Genomic DNA, 21,955 nt, shown 5'->3' on the forward strand with positions numbered 1-21,955 from the left:
GGTTTTCCTTTTCGCGGTGAAAAGCTTGTTTGGGGAGGATTTGGACAAATATATCCAAAAAATATCAAGTGGGAAAAGTACCCTTTTGCCAGTTAAGAAAAAGAGTAAACGTCCCTCATTCAAACCCACAAGACAGAACGCTAAAGCCTCTTTGTGAAAGGGCGCCCCCGCTCGCTTGAGTGGGGGGGGAAGACTTCTGCAGTTCTCAAAGGTCTGGCAGGAAGAATTTTGGGACAGATGGGTGGTCTCCACAATAGCTCTAGGTTACAAACTAGAGTTCTGAGAATTCCCGTCTCCTCGTTTCCTCGGGTCAAATGTCCCCAAAGATCCAGAGAAAAAGAAGTCTCTCTTTCTAGCATTAGACCGACTTTTGTCGCAAAAGTTGATCATGGTGGTCCCCGTGGAAGAGCAGGGGTTGGGGTTTTATTCAAACCTATTCACGGTACCAAAACCAAATGGGGATGTCAGACCCATTCTAGATCTAAACCAGTTCCTGAAGATTCACTCTTTTCGCATTGAATCAATCCGATCAGTAGTCTCCATACTACAAGGGGGAGAACTTCTGGCATCAATGGACATCAAGGATGCATACCTGCATGTCCCTTTTTCCCCGCTCATCAGAAGTATCTGCGTTTCAAAGTAGAAAAACTTCATTTTCAGTTTGTAGCCTTGCCTTTCGGTCTAGCTACTGCACTGCACCTTGGGTGTTTACAAAACTTCTGGCCCTTCCTCTGACCAGATTAAGGACTCAAGGTATAACAATAATAGCATACCTGGACGACCTGCTCTCAATAGACCGGTCGGTAGTCCGCTTGGACCAAAGCATGGTCACCACAGTCAACTACCTGGAATACCTAGGTTGGGTCCTTAACCTAGAGAAATCTTCTTTAAAGCCAGTAAGAAGATTAGAGTACTTGGGTCTGGTTATAGATACAGCCCAGAAGAAGGTGTTTTTATCCCAGGCAAAGATCAGCGCCATAAAGGAGCTGGTTTGGGGGTCAGAGCAAAGAAGGATCCTTCCATTCGCCTTTTGTATGAGGTTGTTGGGGAAGATGGTTGCTTCATTCGAAGCAGTTCCCTATGCTCAGTTTCATTCGAGACTGCTGCAAAACAGTATGCTATCGGCCTGGAACATGAAGATTCAAGCACTAGATTTTCCAATGCGTTTGTCGCCAAAAGTGCGCCAGAGCCTCAGTTGGTGGAGGATATCCGAGAATCTGCAGAAGGGGAAATCCTTCTTACCAGTTACCTGGAAGGTGGTAACAGATGCCAGCCTTTCAGGTTGGGGAGCAGTCCTAGAAGAAGCGTCTGTCCAGGGGAAATGGTCCAGAACCGAAAGGACCTTGCCCATCAACATTCTAGAGATTCGGGCAGCGCGTCTAGCCCTAAGGGCCTGGAAATTCAGGTTGCAGAATTCTCCTGTCAGGATTCAATTCCACAATGCCACAGCAGTGGCTTATATCAATCACCAAGGGGGCACCAGAAGTCAGGCAGCCCAGGGAGAGGTAAACCATATCCTAACCTGGGCAGAAATACATGTGCCGTGCATATCGGCAATCTACATAGTTACATAGTTATTAAGGTTGAATAAAGACACCAGTCCATCCAGTTCAACCTGAGTGAGTGTGGGTGTGTGTCTACTATTCTCCCTATCCCTGTACATTATGTCTCTTTAAGATGCTCATTTATTATATTAGTATTTATTTAAGGTACCCATATAGCGCTGTCAATTTACGCAGCGCTCCACACATACATCATACCCTACCCTCAAGTAGCCCACAATCCAAGGTCCCCAACTCGCACCCATATACCAGGGCCAATTTTGGACAGAAGCCAATTAACCTACCAGCATGTCTTTGGATCTTATTTCCAGGGGTAGAGAACTGGCAGACAGACTACTTAAGTCGCCAGCATTTGTTCCCGGGGGAATGGTCCCTTCACCCCGACATCTTCCTGGCTATATGCCAAAGATGGGGGATCCTGGATAAAGATCTGTTTGCGTCCAGGTTCAACAACAAAGTCGACAACTTTGTGTCAAGAACAAGGGATCCACTCGCATGCGGAAGAGATGGTTGGTGACCCCGTGGGATCAGTTCTCACTGATTTATGCATTCCCTCCTATTCTGCTGCTACCTCGACTTCTTCGCAGGATCAAGAAAGTCAGTAGTTCTTGTGGCTCCAGCGTGGCCCAGAAGATCTTACTATGTAGAAATAGTAAAGATGGTGATAGGGGCCCCATGTACTCCAAGAAAAGGATTTACAGGTAAGCTGTTATTAAAAAAACAAAACAAAAAAAAAAAGATTTTTATATGTCATACTTGCCTCCACTGTGCAGTTTGTTTTGCACAGAGTGGCCCTGGTCATCCTCTTCTGGGGTCCCTCAGCAGCGCTGTCAGCTCTTCCCCACATCGTATAACCCCCCTAGCAGAAGCACTCTCCCGGGGGGTTACATTACAGGCGCACTCCCGAGTCCAGCATTTGCGTGCGTAGACGCAGAATGTAGGACTCTGCCCCGCTTCCTGACACCCACATCATTGGATTTGGTTGACAGCAGCGGGAGCCAATGGCTGCGCTACTATCAATCTATCCAATCAAGAGCCAAGAACCCCAGGCAGAGAGGTATAGCGCGTCTCCGCTGAGGGAATGAAGGGCTCAGGTGAGTAAAACGGGGGGGCTGGAGGGCCGGGAAGTGTCAGAAGTTCTTTCACCTTAATGCATAGGATGCATTAAGGTGAAAAAACACGAGGGTTTACAGCCCCTTTAAGGACTGATCAGGATGTTATTGTTCCCAATATTGTGCCCAAAGGATGCCTTCATCCTATCCTGGATTTAAAGGATACATTCACCTTTGTAAAAAAAAAAAAATAGTGGGCCGGTCACTGTCAGAAGTTTTTTCAGCTTAATGCATAGGATGCATTAAGCTGAAAAAACACAAGGGTTTACAACCCCTTTGACGTCTGGGGAATTTCCTGGCCATGGACCCAAAATGTTGTTGATGTTTTGTTCCCCAAGCCACTTGGTTATTACTTTTGTCTTATAGCAAGGTGCTCCATAATGCTGGAAATGGCATTGCCCATCACCAAGCTGTTCTTGGATGTTTAGGAGAAGTTGCACTCTGAGGATGTTTTTGTACCATTCTTCATTTATGGCTGTGTTCTGAGGCAAAATTGTAAATGAGCCCACTCCCTTGGCTGCGAAGCAACCCCAAACATGAATGAAATGATCTCAGGATGCTTTACTGTTGGCATGACACAGGACTGATAATAGTGCTCACCTTTTCTTCTCTGGAATAGCTTTTTTTTTTTCTGGATGCCCCAAACAATCGGAAAGGGGATTCAGCCCAGAAAAGGACTTTACCCCAGTCTTCAGCAGTCCAATCACTGTACCTTTTGCAGTATATCAGTCTGTCCCTGATGTTTTTGCTGGAGAGGCTTTTTTGCTGCTCTTCTTGACACCAGGGCACCCTCAAAGTCTTCGCCTTTTTTTTTTTTGAAAAATGTATACTTTATTTTGCAAGAAAATATACAAAAAAAACAAATACTTAAACATGGTACATCTGTACTGCGACGCAGCGCATAAATACACTACATAACAATACATTGCCAAGCATACCAATAAATTACATTCATCCTGCGGTATGATGCCTAATGTGTTGTGCAGAGTAATAATACCCCGAAACATCACATCATGCATGACGCCGCATTACCCTGAAAGCATTACTTCAAACATATGTCACAAAAGTCAGGGGGGGGAGAGGGGGGGGTGGGGAAATCTTCAGACCTCCTCTTCCTCCTTGAAGTCCATCAAGTGATAGTCTCTGAGCAGACTGTGAACCAGTCTGCGACAGTCCTCGATGGACATCCTCTCCCGCTGGTGGATGAGGCGCTTTCTGGCGCACCATAAAGCGTCCTTAAAGCAGCACAGCACCCGCCAGGCACCGTCAATGTCCTCCTGTGAATGAGTTCCACAGAAGAGTCCGTTCAACACACCAAAGTGTGTGATCGCAGTCTGTGGCACAAAGTCTTTGAGTTCCGGTTCCAAGGCCCTTAACAGGTCCTGTGCAAAGGGACACTCCCAGAAAACATGCAGAGCAGTTTCCTCCTGGATGATGCAAAAGGGGCAGTGCCTGTATCTGCACAGATTTCTGGCATGCATGAATGTCCTGAGTGGCAACCCCCCCTGGATTGCCATCCATGCCAGATCTTTGTGCCTGTTGGTGAGTCTCTTTGAAGAAACATTCCTCCAGACCACTTTACAAGTGGCTGAAGGGAAGCCTGGAACAGTCTCAACAATGTCCGATGCTCTGATCAACTTGTGGATAGTTTTTGGCTTCCACAAGTCGGGCTTCACTCCATGTAGCCCCAGCTCCTTAATAAACTTGAAGGTGTCCAAGTAGTACCAAGGCGTGTCCCAGTTGTAGGGGATGGAGCTGTCCCATTTGTCCCATCCAAGGGTCCTCCAAAGAGGCAGGAGGAAAAAACGGGACATGGAGTTACCGCCAGAGTCCACAGTTCTGTCAACCAATGTCCTGCGGATGCAGTTACAAGCAAAGCACACCCTCAGTAAGGTAGCGATGTAGGGCACGCCCTTACCGCTTTTGAGGGGTTCCTTGAACATAACCGCCCGCTTCACTCTGTCCATTTTGGAGCTCCAGATGAAGTGAAACACCGCCCTGGTGATGGCCTTTCAGGTGTTGACCCGAGGGGGCCAGGCCTGGGCGAGGTACTGCAACACAGGGAGGATCTCGCTATGGAGTACCAGTGTTTTGCCTTCGATGGTGAGTTCTCTGAGGCTCCAAAGTCCAAACTTCTGTCGCATCTTTGACAGTCTTTCTTCCCAGGACTTCAGGGCTGCGCCCTCAGCTCCAAACCAGACCCCAAGGATTTTGATGAAGTCCGTCTTGACGCTGAAAGGAATTGGTGCAGAAGAAGGCAGGAACCACTTTCCGAAGAGCATGACTTCTGACTTCCCGCAGTTGACCTTTGCCCCTGAAGCTTGGCCGAAGTCCTCACAGGTCTGGGCGAGTGTGTCGATGGAGCGCCGATCAGCACAGAACACCGTCACGTCGTCCATGTAGAGTGAGCACTTGACCTCCCGTCTGTCCGGTCCTGGTGCGGTGATCCCTCTGATGTCTGGATTCCGTCTGATGCTTCGGGCGAAGAGCTCTATACAACAAACAAAAAGCAGAGGTGAGAGAGGGCAGCCTTGTCTGACCCCAGACAAAATTGGGAAGGGGTCAGTTTTCCAGCCATTTACCAGCACCAAACTAGAAATGTCAGTGTACATTACATTCACATACAAACAAAACATTTCCCCAAGACCAAACCTGCGCAGAGCTCTGCACATAAACTCGTGGGAGACACGGTCAAAGGCCTTCTCCTGGTCAAGACTGACCAGGGCCGCGTGCACACGGCGGCCATGAATGTACTGGACCGTGTCCCGGACAAGCGCAAGGCTGTCCGCAATCCTGCGACCAGGAATGCCGCAAGTCTGATCCGGGTGGATGATCTGTCCGATGACAGACTTCAACCTGTTGGCCAGGACCTTGGTGAGGATTTTGAAGTCCACGTTCAGCAGAGAGATCGGACGCCAATTTTTAAGATCCGATCTCTCCCCCTTCCGCTTATACAAAATCGTGATCATCCCCTCCCTCAGTGACGGAGGCATTCTGCCCTCCACCACCATCTCCTCGTACAGCTCGAGCAGGTCCGGGCCCACGAGATCCCACAGTGCTACATAGAGCTCAACTGGGAGACCATCGCAGCCCGGGGTCTTGCCTCGCCTAAAGGATTTAGCGGCAGAGTGCAGCTCCTCCAGCACCAAGGGGGCGTTGACGGTTGATGAACCTGCAGGATCAATTTGGTTAGAGAAACCTGACAGGAACCTGTCGGCCACCTGTGTGTCCGTTTCTTTCGGGGAGTAGAGGTTGGTGTAGTAGTCGCTGACCACTTGCATCACAGCCTTCTTCCCCTTCTGGAGTGTTCCGGTCTCGTCGCGCAACTCTAACAAGGGTGTGTGTCCTGAGTGAAGTTTCCTGAAAAAGAAAGAATTACACTTCTCACCTTTCTCAAGATTCTCCACCTTGGCACGGAAGACAATGTGCCTGGATTCTTCCTCGAAGTGTCCTTTCAGGCTCCTCTTGGTGTCCTCCAGGTCCTGCCTAACGTCCCAGCCACAGTGCTGAAGGTCCTGCAGGGACTGCAACTGACGCTGCAGTCTCCTGAGTTCCCTCCTCCTGGCACACACACGCTGGCGTCCCCTTGCCTGAAAGAAGCTACGCAGCTTAACCTTCACAAACTCCCACCAGTCACTTACCCTTCCGAAGAATCTCTTTTCCTCCGTCCAGGTGGCATAGGCCTCTCGGAGTTCCCCCATCAATTCCTCGTTTTCCAGCAGGGTGCTATTCAGCTTCCAGGAACCCGGTCCGTGGGCAAAACCCTCACCCAGGTCACCCCGAAAGTGAATAGCCCTGTGGTCAGAGAAAAAGCAGGGGACCATGGAGAACTCACGATGCTTGACTGTTCTTGAAGTGAGCACGAAGTCAATCCTGGAACGCACAGATCCATCGGGTCGGCACCACGAATAGTTCGCGGTCCCTTTCCCTATGGATCCCATGGCGTCCTGCAAGGAGGCCTCCGAGATCATCTCCTTGAGCAGCCTAGAAGTAGCATCAAGTTTTGCGTATATGCTGGAGTTGCGCCCATCCTCCTCGATCGGGCAGTTAAAATCACCGCCGATCACTACTGTTCTGGTGGTGACGAGTTGGGTCCGCAGGGTCTGGAAAAGTTCCAGCCGCGCATTCTTGTCTGGGGGGACGTACACGTTGATGAGCCTAACTGGCTCTTCTACCCACGAGCCGTCTATGACCAAAAGACGGCCACAGACTAGCTCATGGATAGAGTCAACCGTGAAACGCCCACCCCTGACCAGAATGGCTATGCCTGCAGACTTGCAATCGCCACCCCCGGACCAGTAGGAGGGACCAAGGGTCCACTGGGAGGACAGATGAGTGTACCTCCTCAAGGGGGGAAGGGCGCACTCCTGAAGCATGTAGACATCACTCTGCTGACTTGAAAGAAAGGTCAGGACCGCTTGCCTTCTAGATGTATCCTTGATACTCCTCACATTAATGGAAAAGATTGAGATCTCAGCCATAATGAAAAAGGGTATGAGGGTCTAGTTAACAAGGGTCCGAACTTACCTCCCCGGAGGGGGGGTGGCTCTTCCGTTGCGTCTTCTGCCTGTCCTGTGTTCTGGGCCAGGCCCAGCTCCTCAAGGACAGACTCCATCATCTGCTGGCTGATGTGGACGTCGGGGGGGAGGTCATGCTCGGGGTTGACCACGATCTCCTCCCCTTCCTCCTCCTCGCCTGCAGACTCTAGGTCCTCCACTACTTGCTCGGGTCCATCGCTGTCGCGTTGGACCCCGTTGGGCCGTTTGGTGGAGGTGGCAGGTTCCTCCGCTGTTGGGCTCTCTGGCTTAAGTTTCCGGCTTCCTCTTGGGCCACTGGTGGGGGTGGAGGGGGGTGGGAGGGTGGGGAAGTCCTCCAGGGAGGACAGGTTGGGGGGGGGAAGGGGTGGGGAGGGGCTCCTCCGGCACAGAGGGGGTGGGTGGGGGTGTGCTGGAGGTAGGGGATGGGGCAGGAGGGGCAGGGGCAGGTGGGGCGGGAGTGGACTTACCTTTGGCCTTTCGAGGTTCTTTTGGTTTTTCTGGCAGCTTTCTCCCGGATGGCTTACCCTGGCTTACGGCTCCAGCGTAGGTCCGGGTCCTCTGGGGGCAGTGTCTGAAGACATGCTCTGCCAATCCGCAAAGGTTGCAGGCTTTGGACCTCGTACAGTCCTTGGTCTCGTGGCCTGTCACCCTACAGAACTTGCAAGCGAGTTCTGTACAATCCTTCCCTATGTGTCCCGGCTGCCCACACTTGTTACAGTTGTAGGGTATGCCGGGGTAGAAGAGGATTCCTGCCGAGGATCCCAGGGAGAAGAAAGGCTGCAGGTGCTGGATGTCCCCCGAAGGGTCTTTCCTCAGTTTGCAGAGCACAGACCACTTGCCTATCCAGAAGCCGTTGGCATCGAAGATTTGGATCGGGTCCTTCACCACGGTGCAGAACCTCTGGAGGTAGGTGGCTATGTCCTTTCCACTGGTATGGGGGTTCCTCATCGCCACTGTCACCCGCTTTTCGTCCCGTGTTATGGGGCAGTTCGCAGTGAACTTCCGGAAAGGTGATTCAGGGCCACTGGTCTTCACCATCTCCCAGTATCTTCTGCAGACCTGGAACGACACAAAAGTTATAAAGAATATACCTCTTGTGAAGGCCTGCACAGAAAGCGTCTCCGCTTTGCTGAACCCCTGTTCCAGGATTATCTTCTTTCCAAAGATCTCCGGGGTCATGTCGGGGACTCTTCCGTCCACCTCCTTCAGCTGCAGCACGACCGTCTGCTTCATCCATGGCTCCAAAGCTGGGAGCCCGTCTGCAGGCTGGTCTAGCTTGGCTGGTCCTGGCCGGCTGGTGCCGGCCGGGGTAGGGGCGGGGGTTGAGGCCGCGGCATTCCCGGGCTTGGAGGAAGTGGCTGGAACGGGGTTCTTCTTCTCTTTTCCGGTCTTCTTTTCGCTCTTCCCCATCGTCAAGGATTTGGATGTCGCTTCAGATGTTTCTTAGGCGGCTTCCTTCTGGTTCCTCGACGTCTTCGCTCTTTTTCGTAGCCTTTACAAAGGCTCTAGCATCTACTGCCCGGAGGTAGTAATGCGGAGTGGGGGAGGAGGGAAGACCGCAATCTCGTTCCCTGTGGGGGCTAAGCCTCTAACCCAATAGCAGCAAGTAGGTGAAGCTGAATTTAATCAACGATCCTACCAGGCCGAGCAGAGGGTACCCCACAAGGACCAATTAGCTTGGATAGATGCAAGTGGTTCTCAACGTCCTAGCTGTGAAGCAGAGACACCCCTAAGGGCTAAAGTCGATACTACACTTGATCTTAGCCAAAAGGCCGAGAAGCGATCAAAGTCTTCGCCTTTTTTTGATTAAAAATGTATACTTTATTTTGCAAGAAAATATACAAAAAACAAATACTTAAACGGTACATTCTGTACTGCGACGCAGCGCATAAATACACTACATAACAATACATTGCCAAGCATACAAATAAATTACATTCATCCTGCGGTATGATGCCTAATGTGTTGTGCAGAGTAGTAATACCCCGAAACATCACATCATGCATGACGCCGCATTACCCTGAAAGCAGTACTTAAAAAAACATTTCACAAAAAGTCCAGTTATACAGTCAAATAACATTCAAATGGGCAACGGGTGTGATGGGGGGGGGTGGAGAAGGTGGGGTAGGGGAGGGAGTAAAGAGTTCACAGGCCCGAAGCTTTATTTGAACTGCCAAAGGATACACGGGTGGGGGGGGGGGGGATGGGGAAATCTTCAGACCTCCTCTTCCTCCTTGAAGTCCATCAAGTGATAGTCTCTGAGCAGACTGTGAACCAGTCTGCGGCAGTCCTCGATGGACATCCTCTCCCACTGGTGGATGAGGCGCTTTCTGGCGCACCATAAAGCGTCCTTAAAGCAGCACAGCACCTGCCAGGCACCGTCAATGTCCTCCTGTGAATGAGCTCCACAGAAGAGTCCGTTCAACACACCAAAGTGTGTGATAGCAGTCTGTGGTACAAAGTCTTTGAGTTCAGGTTCCAAGGCCCTCAACAGGTCCTGTGCAAAGAGACCCTCACAGAAAACATGCAGAGCAGTTTCCTCCTGGATGATGCAAAAGGGGCAGTGCCTGTATCTGCACAGGTTTCTGGCATGCATGAATGTCCTGAGTGGCAACCCCCCTTGGATTGCCATCCATGCCAGATCTTTGTGCCTGTTGGTGAGTCTCTTTGAGGAAACATTCCTCCAGACCACTTTACAAGTGGCTGAAGGGAGGCCTGGAACAGTCTCATCAATGTCCGATGCTCTGATCAACTTGTGGATAGTTTTTGGCTTCCACAAGTCGGGCTTCACTCCATGTAGCCCCAGCTCCTTAATAAACTTGAAGGTGTCCAAGTAGTACCAAGGGGTGTCCCAGTTGTAGGGGATGGAGCTGTCCCATTTGTCCCAGCCTAGGGTCCTCCATAGAGGCAGGAGGAAAAAATGGGACATAGAGTTACCACCAGAGTCCACAGTTCTGTCCACCAATGTCCTGCGGATGCAGTTACAAGCAAAGCACACCCTCAATAGTGTAGCGATGTCGGGCACGCCCTTACCGCCCTTGAGGGGTTCCTTGAACATAACCGCCCGCTTCACTCTGTCCATTTTGGAGCTCCAGATGAAGTGAAACACCGCCCTGGTGATGGCCTTACAGGTGTTGACCCGAGGGGGCCAGGCCTGGGCGAGGTACTGCAACACAGGGAGGATCTCGCTGCGGAGTACCAGTGTTTTACCTTCGATGGTGAGTTCTCTGAGGCTCCAAAGTCCAAACTTCTGTCGCATCTTTGACAGTCTTTCCTCCCAGGACTTCAGGGCTGCGCCCTCAGCTCCAAACCAGACCCCAAGGATTTTGATGAAGTCCGTCTTGACGCTGAAAGGAATTGGTGCAGAAGAAGGCAGGAACCACTTTCCGAAGAGCATGACTTCTGACTTCCCGCAGTTGACCTTTGCCCCTGAAGCTTGGCCGAAGTCCTCACAGGTCTGGGCGAGTGTGTCGATGGAGCGCCGATCAGCACAGAACACCGTCACGTCGTCCATGTAGAGTGAGCACTTGACCTCCCATCTGTCCGGTCCTGGTGCGGTGATCCCTCTGATCTCTGGGTTCCGTCTGATGCTTCGGGCGAAGAGCTCTATACAACAAACAAAAAGCAGAGGTGAGAGAGGGCAGCCTTGTCTGACTCCAGACAAGATTGGAAAGGGGTCAGTTTTCCAGCCATTAACCAGCACCAAACTAGAAATGTCAGTGTACATCACATTCACATACGAACAAAACATTTCCCCAAGACCAAACCTGCGCAGAGCTCTGCACATAAACTCATGGGAGACACGGTCGAAGGCCTTCTCCTGGTCAAGACTGACCAGGGCCGCGTGCACACAGCGGCCATGAATGTACTGGACCGTGTCCCGGACAAGCGCAAGGCTGTCCGCAATCCTGCGACCAGGAATGCCGCAAGTCTGATCCGGGTGGATGATCTGTCCGATGACAGACTTCAGCCTGTTGGCCAGGACCTTGGCGAGGATTTTGTAGTCCACGTTCAGAAGAGAGATCGGACGCCAATTTTTAGGATCCGATCTCTCCCCCTTCCGCTTATACAAAATCGTGATCATCCCCTCCCTCAGCGACGGAGGCATTCTGCCCTCCACCACCATCTCCTCGTACAGCTCGAGCAGGTCCGGGCCCACGAGATCTCACAGTGCTACATAGAGCTCAACTGGGAGACCATCGCAGCCCGGGGTCTTGCCTCGCCTAAAGGATTTAGCGGCAGAGTGCAGCTCCTCCAGCACCAAGGGGGCGTTGACGGTTGATGAACCTGCAGGATCAATTTGGTTAGAGATACCTGACAGGAACCTGTCGGCCGCCTGTGTGTCCGTTTCTTTCGGGGAGTAGAGGTTGGTGTAGTAGTCGCTGACCACTTGCATCACAGCCTTCTTCCCCTTCTGGAGTGTTCCGGTCTCGTCGCGCAACTCTGACAAGGGTGTGTGTCCTGAGTGAAGTTTCCTGAAAAAGAAAGAATTACACTTCTCACCTTTCTCAAGATTCTCCATCTTGGCACGGAAGACAATGTGCCTGGATTCTTCCTCGAAGTGTCCTTTCAGGCTCCTCTTGGTGTCCTCCAGGTCCTGCCTAACGTCCCAGCCACAGTGCTGAAGGTCCTGCAGGGACTGCAACTGACGCTGCAGTCTCCTGAGTTCCCTCCTCCTGGCACACACACGTTGGCGTCCCCTTGCCTGAAAGAAGCTACGCAGCTTAACCTTCACAAACTCCCACCAGTCACTTACCCTTCCGAAGAATCTCTTTTCCTCCGTCCAGGTGGCATAGGCCTCTCGGAGTTCCTCCATCAATTCCTCGTTTTCCAGCAGGGTGCTATTCAGCTTCCAGGAACCCGGTCCGCGGGCAAAGCCCTCGCCCAGGTCACCCCGAAAGTGAATAGCCCTGTGGTCAGAGAAAAAGCAGGGGACCATGGAGAACTCACGATGCTTGACTGTTCTTGAAGTGAGCACAAAGTCAATCCTGGAACGCACAGATCCATCGGGTCGGCACCACGAATAGTTCACGGTCCCTTTCCCTATGGATCCCACGGCGTCCTGCAAGGAGGCCTCCGAGATCATCTCCTTGAGCAGCCTAGAAGTAGCATCAAGTTTTGCGTATATGCTGGAGCTGCGCCCATCCTCCTCGATCGGACAGTTAAAATCACCGCCGATCACTACTGTTCTGGTGGTGACGAGTTGGGTCCGCAGGGTCTGGAAAAGTTCCAGCCGCGCATTCTTGTCTGGGGGGGCGTACACGTTGATGAGCCTAACTGGCTCTTCTACCAACGAGCCGTCTATGACCAAAAGACGGCCACAGACTAGCTCATGGATAGAGTCAACCGTGAAACGCCCACCCCTGACCAGAATGGCTACGCCTGCAGATTTGCAATCGCCACCCCCGGACCAGTAGGAGGGACCAAGGGTCCACTGGGAGGACAGATGGGTGTACCTCTTCAAGGTGGGAAGGGCGCACTCCTGAAGCATGTAGACATCACTCTGCTGACTTGAAAGAAAGGTCAGGACCGCTTGCCTTCTAGATGTATCCTTGATACTCCTCACATTAATGGAAAAGATTGAGATCTCAGCCATAATGAAAAAGGGTATGAGGGTCTAGTTAACAAGGGTCCGAACTTACCTCCCCGGAGGGGGGGGTGGCTCTTCCGTTGCGTCTTCTGCCTGTCCTGTGTTCTGGGCCAGGCCCAGCTCCTCAAGGACAGACTCCATCATCTGCTGGCTGATGTGGACATCGGGGGGGAGGTCATGCTCGGGGTTGACCACGATCTCCTCCCCTTCCCCCTCCTCGCCTGCAGACTCTAGATCCTCCACTACTTGCTCGGGTCCATCGCTGTCGCGTTGGACCCCGTTGGGCCGTTTGGTGGAGGTGGCAGGTTCCTCCGCTGTTGGGCTCTCTGGCTTACGTTTCCGGCTTCCTCTTGGGCCACTGGTGGGGGTGGGAGGGTGGGGAAGTCCTCCAGGGAGGACAGGTTGGGGGGGGGGAAGGGGTGGGGAGGGGCTCCTCCGGCACAGAGGGGGTGGGTGGGGGTGTGCTGGAGGTAGGGGATGGGGCAGGGGCAGGTGGGAGTGGACTTACCTTTGGCCTTTCGAGGTTCTTTTGGTTTTTCTGGCAGCTTTCTCCTGGATGGCTTACCCTGGCTTACGGCTCCAGCGTAGGTTCGGGTCCTCTGGGGGCAGTGTCTGAAGACATGCTCTGCCAATCCGCAAAGGTTACAGGCTTTGGACCTCGGACAGTCCTTGGTCTCGTGGCCTGTCACCCTACAGAACTTGCAAGCAAGTTCTGTACAATCCTTCCCTATGTGTCCCGGCTGCCCACACTTGTTACAGTTGTAGGGTATGCCGGGGTAGAAGAGGATTCCTGCGGAGGATCCCAGGGAGAAGAAAGGCTGCAGGTGCTGGATGTCCCCCGAAGGGTCTTTCCTCAGTTTGCAGAGCACAGACCACTTACCTATCCAGAAGCCGTTGGCATCGAAGATTTGGATCGGGTCCTTCACCACGGTGCAGAACCTCTGGAGGTAGGTGGCTATGTCCTTTCCACTTCATCCATGGCTCCAAAGCTGGGAGCCCGTCTGCAGGCTGGTCTGGCTTGGCTGGTCCTGGTCGGCTGGTGCCGGCCGGGGTTGAGGCAGCGGCATTCCCGGGCTTGGAGGAAGTGGCTGGAACGGGGTTCTTCTTCTCTTTTCCGGTCTTCTTTTCGCTCTTCCCCATCGTCAAGGATTTGGATGTCGCTTCAGATGTTTCTTAGGCGGCTTCCTTCCGGTTCCTCGACGTCTTCGCTCTTTTTTGTAGCCTTTACAAAGGCTCTAGCATCTACTGCCCGGAGGTAGTAATGCGGAGTGGGGGAGGAGGGAAGACCGCAATCTCGTTCCCTGTGGGGGCTAAGCCTCTAACTCAATAGCAGCAGGTAGGTGAAGCTGAATTTAATCAACGATCCTACCAGGCCGAGCAGAGGGTACCCCACAAGGACCAATTAGCTTGGATAGATGCAAGTGGTTCTCAACGTCCTAGCTGTGAAGCAGAGACACCCCTAAGGGCTAAAGTCGATACTACACTTGATCTTAGCCAAAAGGCCGAGAAGCGATCAAAGTCTTCGCCTTACTGTACATGCAGATGCAATCACACATGCCTGCTGCCATTCTTGAGCAAGCTCTGCACTGGTGGTGCCCCGATCTCGCAGCTGAATTAACTGTAGGACACGGTTCAGGCACTTGCTGGACTTTCTTGGGCTCCCTAAAGCCGCCTCCACAAATGCAGTAGAAATGTTTTTTATTTCGATTAAATTCATTTTGATGGCTAAGAGGGACTTTGCAATTAATCACAATTCATCTGATCACACTTCATAACATTCTGGAGTATATGCAAATTGCCATCATAAAAACTGAGGCAGCAGACTTTGTGAACATTAATATTTGTGTCATTCTCTTTGGGCACGGCTGTACATTCTGAAAATTGTATCCCAGAGTGGATACAAGTTTGAATATAAGTACCTCAGTCAAGAAGACCGCACCAGCTCTCGTCTCTCTGGTGTAGAAAAAAAAAACTTGTGAAGCTTTGTTGGCCATCTCATTGGGATTTCCTAATTGATCTCTTGTGCTTTGCAGGAAGTGGAGAGAAAGTGGGTGAGTATAAATTTTGGCCAATCCTCTGAAGAGCTTTGTGATTGGCAATCTTTCTCCCAGTGAAGATGCGTTGTTTTTTTTTGGGGGGGAGATGTAGTGTATTAATTCAACTTTATAACTCCTTTATTTGAAGTCATATTGACAAGTAATCTAAACAGGGAATGTTTTTTATATAATTTGTTGTGCTAAATAAATGGTTTATCAGGGGTCTCAAACTTGCGACCCTCCAGCTGTTGCATAGTAGGTGAGGTTGAAAAAAGACAAGCTTATCAAGTCCAACCTATGTTTGTGATTTATATGTCAGTATTACGTTGTATATCACTGTATGTTGCGGTTGTTCGGGTGCTTATCTAATCGTTTTTTGAAACTATTGATGCCCTCCCCGCTGAAACCACTGCCTGTGAAAGGGAATTCCACATCCTTACCGCCCTTACAGTAAAGAACACTCTATGCAGTTTAAGGTTAAACCTCTTTTCTTCTAATTTTAATGAGTGGCCACGTGTCTTATTATACTTCCTTTCCGCAAAAAAGATTTATCCCCATTGTGGGGTCACCAGTACGGTATTTGTAAATTGAAATGATATCCCCTCTCAAGCGTCTTTTCTCCAGGGAGAGAATAAGTTCAGTGCTCGCAACCTTTCTTCATAACTAATATCCTCCAGACCCTTGATTAGCTTTCTTGCCCTTCTTTGTACTCGCTCCATTTCCAGTACATCCTTCCTGAGGACTGGTGCCCAGAACTGGACAGCATACTCTAGATGCGGCCGGACCAAAGTCTTGTAGAGTGGATTTTTTCCCTGGAGTTAATCCCCTTTTTAATGCATGTCAATATTCTGTTTGCTTTGTTAGCAGCAGCTTGGCATTGCATGCCATTGCTGAGCCTATCTACTAGATTCCCCCAGAGGTTCACCCCTTAGTGAGTAGCTTGCATTCATATTTGTGCCACCCAGATGCATTATTTTACATTTTTCTACATTAAACCTCATTTGCCATGTAGTTGCTCGCCCCATTAATTTGTTCAAATCTTCTTGCAAGGTTTCCACATCCTGCGGAGAAGTTATTGCCCTGCTTAGCTTGGTGTCATCCGCAAATACAGAGATTGAACTGTTTACCCCATCCATCAGGTTGTTAATGAACAAATTAAACAGGATTGCTTCCAGCACAGAACCCTGGGGAATCCCACTTCCCACCCCTGACCATTCCGAGTACTCCCCATTTATCACCACCCTCTGAACTCACCCTTGTAGTCAGTTTTCAATCCATGTACACACCCTATGGTCCATGCAAACGGACCTTACTTTGTACAGTAAACTTTTATGGGGAACTGTGTCAAATGCTTTTGCAAAATCCAGATACACCATGTCTACGGGCCTTCCTTTATCTAGATGGCAGCTCACCTCCTCATAGAAGGTTAATAGATTGGTTTGGCAAGAACGATTCTTCATGAATCCATGCTGATTACTGCTAATGATATTCTTACTAAAATCTCGTATATAGTCCCTTTTCATCCCCTCCAAGAGCTTGCATACTATTGATGTTAGGCTAACTGGTCTGTAATTACCAGGGATGTATTTTGCCCCTTTTTTAAATATTGGTGCTACATTGACTTTTCTCCAATTCGCTGGTACCATTCCAGTCAGTAGTCTGTCAGTAAAAATTAGGAACAATGGTCTGGCAATTACTTGACTGAGTTCCCCAAGTACCCTCGGGTGCAAGCCATCTGGTCCCAGTGATTTATTAATGTTAGGTTTCCCAAGTCCATTTCTAATTCTGTCCTTGAGGGTGCTTCCTGTGATGTGTCATGAGGACAAACACTGCAGTTTTGGCTACTGTTGCGAAAATACAACTCCCATCATGCCTCTGCGAGTCATGCTTGTAACTGTCAGCCTTGCAATGCCTCATGGGACTTGTAGTTTCTCAACAGCTGGAGGGGCCACCAGTTTGAGACCCCTGGTTTATATAGTATGTTACGCTAACTGCAGAGCAATAAGTAGTAGTATCTCATTTTGTGAAAAGTAATGATCTGCATGGCAAGTTTTCATAACATGCTGAGCATTTTAGGGTTGATTTGCCAAAGGCAAATAGACTGCATTTGCACTCATTTCAGCTTTAAAACTCTACCATCCAGTTGACATTACCTGTGAGGCTCTAATGCCGCGTACACACGAGCGGAATGTCCGACAGAAAAAGTCAGATGGAAGCTTTTCATCGACTATTCCGATCGTGTGTATGCCTCATTGGACTTTTTTTTTTTTTGAAAATTCTGACGGACCTAGAAATGGAACATGTTCTAAATATTTCCAACTGAACCAATTCCTATCGGGAAAACCGCTCGTCTGTATGCTGTTCCGACGGACCAAAAACGACATATGCTCTGAAGCAAGTACGAGACGGAAGCTAATGGCTATTGCACTTCCTTTTTCTAGTCCCGTTGTACGTCACCTCGTTCTGGACGGTTGGACTTTGGTGTGACCGTGTGTAGGCAAGACCGCTTGAGCGGAATTCCATCGGAGTTCCGTCTGAGAAACCTTCGGAGTTTATTCCGACAGGAAAACCGGTCGTGTGTACAGGGCATAGGAGGTTTTTATTGAGTAGAGCAGAAATTGAGTCATTCCAGATTTGTGATAACCCCAAATTCTGCAATATTTAGGTATATTTGTGGACTTAGCGTTTTGATGAGAAAAATATCATGGGATAAAATAACAATTGCAGTAAATTATTATTCATGCAGCATTAAAAATAGCCCCTTTTTTATGTTTTGCCAAGAGAACGACGGCTTGTGTCTGTAAACAAGTGATCATCCATAACATTGTGTCCACTGACAGGTAAAGTGACGAATAATATTGATCATCTTGTTACAATGATACTTTAAAGTGGTTGGGATATATTAGGCAGCAAGTGAACATATTGTCCCTGAAGTTGATGTGTTGAAAGTAGAAAAAATATGTGTAAAGATTATGTGACTTTGACGAGGGCCAAATTGTAATGTCTAGACGACTTGGACAGAGCAACTCCAAAACTGCAGCTCTTGTGTGTTGTTACTGGTTTGCAATGGTCAGTAGGTCTGGACCTACCAAAAATGGTCCAAGGAGGCAAAACTGGTGAACCAGTGACAGGGTAATGGGCTACCAAGGATCATCGCTGCTCACAGGGAGCAAAAGGCTGGCCCATGTATTCCAATTCAATAGAAGAGCTATAGTAGCTCAAAATTCTGAAAAAGGTAATGCTGGTTCAGATAGAAAAGTGTCAGAACACACATTGCATTGCAGTTTGTTGCATATGGGGCTGTGCAGCCCACAATGAACACAATAGGCCTACAATGAGCATGTGAGCATCAGTACTGAATCGTGGTGCAATGGAGGGTGGCCTGGTCTGATGGATTTTCAAACATGATTCCAGGAACATGATGAGTTTGAGTTGTTGACTTGGCCTCCAAATTCTCCAGATCTTTAGCCAATTGAGCATCTGTGGGATGTGCTGGAAAAATAATCTGATCCATGGAGGCCACACCTCACAATTTACAAGACTTGGAAGATATGCTACTGACGGCTTGCTGCCAGATACCACAACATAGCTTCAGAGGTCTAGTGGAGTCCATGCCTCAATGGGGTATGGTGAGTGATCCTAATGTTATGGCTGATCGGTGTGTACAGTATGTGTAACATTGCAACACCAAGGTACAGCGGCTGCATGTGACTCTGCAGCAGCTGAGATCAGAAGGTCCTGCGTTGCAGCATCGGAAGTATAGTGTTAGCTATGCTTCTGGCACTCAGTAAAAATAAAAATTCAAAGGAAGTAGCTCATCCCAAACTTCCTTTGCTGCTCTGTCTCATGACAAATCATATGGCGGGGTCACAGAAAAGCCACAGGAGCCATCAGGTCTGAATGGAGGAGCAGGTAGAGTCTTCTAGCTATATGCATATTCATTGCAGGGCTGTGGGCATTGCAACCTGTAGCACTGTGGTGACCAGGCAGAGTTGTAAAATGAAATTACCGCTGTTGGAAGGAGGCCCCTAGAGAACTGGGGACCTTGGATAATTGCCCAGTTTTCCCCCTGCCTCCATGGTCTCTATTTATCTGTTCTATCTTTTCAGTTTGTCCTAACTTGAACCATATTCTGTAGATCAGTGGCTCTCAACTCCTGTCCGCAGGACCCACTAACAGGCTAGGTTTGCAAGACAACTGAAATACATCACAGGTGATATCATTTGCTGCTCAGTGATTGCAGTATTCCAGTCTGCACATCCCCAAGGTAATACTTAAAATCTGGCCTGTTAGAGGGTCCTTAGGACAGGAGTTGAGAACCACTGCTGTCATTTGATAATTTGTGGCTTGCCCTTATGTTAAAACACCTAAATAATGCAGATGATCAAAGACCAATACATGCCCTGCTCACTCAGCTTCCTCTTCATAATGACATCTACACTCACTTTGATATACTTGCTTTGTTTCAGTTGTTGTGATCATCCAGGAAGAGATGATCATACTTTACTTATTGCCATAATGCTATTTTTTTGCCCAGTTCAGCATATACTCAATGCCAAGAATCGCAAGACCTGCTGCCACTAGCAGTTATTATAGGAAATCATTACATAGTTTACAACTAAGTAATTCCACTGAGTCTCCCTAAAATTGATGAGGGCTTTTTGTAGTTTTCGGGGAATTCAGTGAGGAGAGTCAGTGGAGTATGCACAAATGAAGTTGCAGCTAGTGGAGATGTACATGAATGCAGTGATGGTCAGTGGAGATGTTTATGGTACAGTGGTAGTCAATGAAAAAAGTACAGTGCCTTGCAAAAGTATTCACCCCCTTAGCTTTTTACACATTTTGTTACATTACAGCCTTTAGTTCAATGTTTAATCTGAATGATATGTGATGGATCAAAACACAATAGTCTAAGTTGATGAAGTAAAATTAGAAAAATATATACATAAAACTATTTTTCAGAAATTAAGAACTGATAATTGGCATGTGCGTATGCATTCACCCCCTTTGTTGTGAAGCCCATAAAAAGCTCTGGTGCAACCAATTACCTTCAGTGTGCAACATGATCTGTCATTACATATACACACCTTTTTGAAAGGCCCCAGAGGCTGCAACACCTAAGCAAAAGGCGCCACTAACCAAACTGCCATGTAGACCAAGGAACTCTCCAAACAAGTAAGGGACAATGTTGTTGAGAAGTACAAGTCAGGGTTAGGTTATAAAAAAAATATGCAAATCTTTGATCCCTAGGGGCACCATCAAATCTATCATAACCAAATGGAAAGAACATGGCACAACGGCATCCCTGCCAAGAGACGGCCGCACACCAAAACTCACGGACCGGGCAAGGAGAGCATTAATCAAAGAGGCAGCACAGAGACCAAAGGTAACCCTGGAGGAGCTGCAGAGTTCCACAGCAACGACTGGAATATCTGTACATAGGATGACAATAAGCTGTATGCTCCATAGAGTTGGGCTTTGTGGCAGAGTGGCCAGAAGAAAATGTATGGAGGAAGGTGCTCTGGTCTGATGAGACTAAAATTTAACTTTTTGGCCATCAAAGAAAACGTTATTTCTGGCGCAAACGCAACACATCAGATCACCCAAAGAACACCATCCCCACAGTGAAACATGGTGGTGGCAGCATTATGCTGTGGGGATGTTTTTCAGCAGTCGGGACTGGAAAACTGGTCAGAGTTGAGGTAAAGATGGATGGTGCTAAATACAGTGATATTCTTGAGCAAAACCTGTACCACTCTGTGTGTGATTTGAGGCTAGGACAGAGGTTCACCTTCCAGCAGGACAATGACCCCAAACACACTGCTAAAGCAACACTTGAGTGGTTAAAGGGAAACATGTAAATGTGTTGGAATGGCCTAGTCAAAGCGCAGACCTCAATCCAATACAAAATCTGTGGTCAGACTTAGATTGCTGTTCACAAGCGCAAAACATCCAAATTGAAGGAGCTGGACAGTTTTGCAAGGAGGAATGGGCAAAAATCCCAGTGGTAAGATGTGGCAAGCTCATAGAAACTCATCTAAAGCGACTTGGAGCTGTGATAGCCGCAAAAGGTGGCTCTCTCTAATTATTGACTTTAGGGGGGTGAATAAGTTATGCACATTGACTTTTTCTGTTATCTCTTGTCCTATTTGTTTGCGTCACAAAAAAAAAAAATCTTCAAAGTTGGGCATGTTCTGTAAATTAAATGATGCAAATCCTCAAACAATCCATGTTAATTCCAGGTTGCAGGCAACAAAACACGAAAAATGCCAAGGGGGGGTGAATACTTTTGCAAGGCACTGTAGCTGTGTGGTGTTATTATGTTGACATTCTGTGCAGAAGTACACATTGCTGCAGAGACTGTCAGTGGAGAAATATATTGTGTAGACACGGAGCTGCCGTTCAGCCCCGCCCCCTCTCTCTCCTGATTGGCTAATTGACTTTGACAGCCGCGGGACCCAATGGCGCCACTGCTGTGTCTCAGCCAATCAGGAGGCAGAGGGACTCGTGGACATCGCTGGACAGATGGGGTTCAGGTAAGTATTAGGGGGTGCTGTGGAGGCTGCTACACACAGAAGGCTTTCTATCTTAATGCAGAGGATGCATTAAGATAAAAAACCTTCTACCTTTACAACTCCTTTTTAAAGTGGTTGTAAACCTAAAGAAAACAAGAAAAAACCCTGTTCCTTTAAGGCATGATCTAGAGCACAGTGCTTGTGTCATGTAATTTATCCCTTCCTATGTTGTGATATACCTGGTTAATCCTGCCTGTTCCTGTGTCCCCCTGTCTGTGCTGACCACAGTAATCATAGCTGCTGAGCTATGATGCCGTGGTCAGTTTACGTGCCTCCGTCCGCACGCTCTCTGCTGTGAGTCTCTCTCCTCTCCCTCTCTATTTAGCAGCAGTATGCAGGAAAAATGCATGTATCCCCTCCGGATTATGCTGGCATTAAGTATAGTGTGTGTGTGTTTTTTTTTTTTTTTTTTTTTTATGAAAAGGCTAAAAACTTTTAACCACAACTCCAGTGTGTGGTCACGTGACTTCCCTTGGCTGGCCAACTGACGTCACAGGGGGATCTCAGGCCCTCACGCCTCTCTCCATAGATCGGGGGAAGAG

General features: G+C 49.0%; 1 protein-coding gene and 2 pseudogenes across 17 annotated transcripts in view; 1 reads left to right on the plus strand and 2 right to left on the minus strand.

Moving 5' to 3' along the window:
• SRCIN1 (SRC kinase signaling inhibitor 1) overlaps positions 1-21,955 on the plus strand; it is a 1,023,634-nt gene that overhangs the window by 558,769 nt on the left and 442,910 nt on the right. The window lies entirely within an intron of this gene.
• Positions 8,862-8,996, minus strand: LOC141114669 (U2 spliceosomal RNA; annotated as a pseudogene).
• On the minus strand, positions 14,182-14,316 carry LOC141114667 (U2 spliceosomal RNA; annotated as a pseudogene).

Source organism: Aquarana catesbeiana, linkage group LG12 (assembly GCF_042186555.1).
Source record: "Aquarana catesbeiana isolate 2022-GZ linkage group LG12, ASM4218655v1, whole genome shotgun sequence".
In the NCBI taxonomy this organism is placed as follows: Eukaryota; Metazoa; Chordata; class Amphibia; order Anura; family Ranidae; genus Aquarana; species Aquarana catesbeiana.